The sequence below is a fragment of the Schistocerca piceifrons genome, chromosome 4 (assembly GCF_021461385.2).
Source record: "Schistocerca piceifrons isolate TAMUIC-IGC-003096 chromosome 4, iqSchPice1.1, whole genome shotgun sequence".
Classification (NCBI taxonomy): domain Eukaryota; kingdom Metazoa; phylum Arthropoda; class Insecta; order Orthoptera; family Acrididae; genus Schistocerca; species Schistocerca piceifrons.
In genome coordinates this window covers 153,195,652-153,197,403 of record NC_060141.1, presented here as the reverse complement: position 1 = coordinate 153,197,403, position 1,752 = coordinate 153,195,652, and positions in this window count along the sequence as shown.

The following is a 1,752-nucleotide window of genomic DNA, read 5'->3' as shown; positions in this document are numbered from 1 at the left end:
GTTATATTAGAAATTGGACAGCAAGTGAAGATGATGGCATGCAGCTTCTCGTCAGCAGACTGTGCGTCACTGTTCTTAGTCAGATGACAAAGCTATCCTCATTGCTCACGAAAAGAGGACACATGGTCTGGTTTATTGTAGACCTTCTGTCAAACGGTTCTCACGGCGGTATTCGACAGGACAACATCTTAAACCGAAACTGTGATTCCATCCTCTCACTTAGTCACAATAACAGAAATACAACTCACGCTGCACAACCACGCGTCATGTAGACTGCTGACAGTGGGAGGGGCTGCACCTAAGTATTTCTCATTCGAAAGGCACAGAGTCACAGTGAGTACCTCACTGGACTAATACAATCTAAGACAAAAAAAAAACGACCCACCACGAAGGAATTATCCGAATAGCTCGGAAATAAATAGCTTTGGTGTAGGTGTACAGACAAACAAATAAGCACAGTTTCAGAAAAATTGGATGATTCATTCAAGAGAAAGAGTTTCACAAACTGAGCAAGGTAATAACGTGTTGTTCCTCCTCTGGCCCTTATGCAAGCGGTTATTCGGCTTGGCTGTGATTGGCAGATTTCCTCCTGATGGACATTGTGCCGAATTCTGTCCAGTTAGCACGTTAGATCGTAAAAATCCCGACTTGGTTGGAGGGCCCTTCCCATAATCCTCCAAACGTTTTCAGTTCGGTAGAGATCTGGTGACCTTGGTGGCCAAGGATGGTTATGGAAAGCACGAGGACAAACAGTAGAAACCCTCGCTGTTTGCAGATGGGAATTATTTTCCTGAAATGTAAGCCCAAGGTTTGTTTCGTAATTTATTTAACTTTGAAAGCATTACATCTGGCTTTATTTCATCATTTGCCTCTGTCTGCTTACCTACCTGCCCTCTTCTATTCCTACTCGTATGTTGGTTCTCCCCTATTTCAGTGTCACGTTCTGGATCCTGGCACATTGCAGGCCTCTTAGGGGCCTGATTGATTGTTTTTAGTTCCAACATTGTGTACAAGTAGTTGACCTTGTTTTATAGGTTTTGAAGGCAATTTCAACATTAAATCGGCGTCATGTAAAGACACATTCTCATAAAAGACACCGAGATGAATCTTACCCTTATCTCTTCCCACTTACCTACCTCCTCCCTTTCGGGTCCTACTAGAATCGTGCCTTTCCCCTGTTTGAGTGACACTCTTGGCACGCCGCAGGTTTCGTCCTTTTCAGCATTATTATTAATCTGCATAACATATATCCATTTTAACCGCAGACAAGTTCAAACTACATTATTCTTTAATTTGTTGCTTTTATGAAGTGTGTGGACGAGTTGTTTTGAACATTTATGTATCTGTTTTATTGTTAATTTAGCTGCTTGTTACATTCTTCAACATTTGACTAATTCTGTTGTACTGTGTTGTTTGGCTGTGTTTAGATACCACTGGATCACAGCCTTGTCGGCTGGAACGGGTCGTGGTTCAAGGCAAAATGAAAAGTGCAAAACATTGAGATTATTACGACTTCTTACGAATTCAGCGTTTCAGACAGTTGTTCCAGATATGACTTGAAATATCAAAAATACTTTTTATGCGTACTAGACGCGTTCGCTAACATTTACTACCAGTTCAGGAAAGTTACCTCCCTTGTCGTGTATCTTAGATTTCGATATATTTTTGTCTTAAGCTTGATGTAATGAAGCACTATTTTTAAAAATTCTGGGCGTATCAAGCGCGTTCTGGTAAAGTACCGTAAGTTGTAAG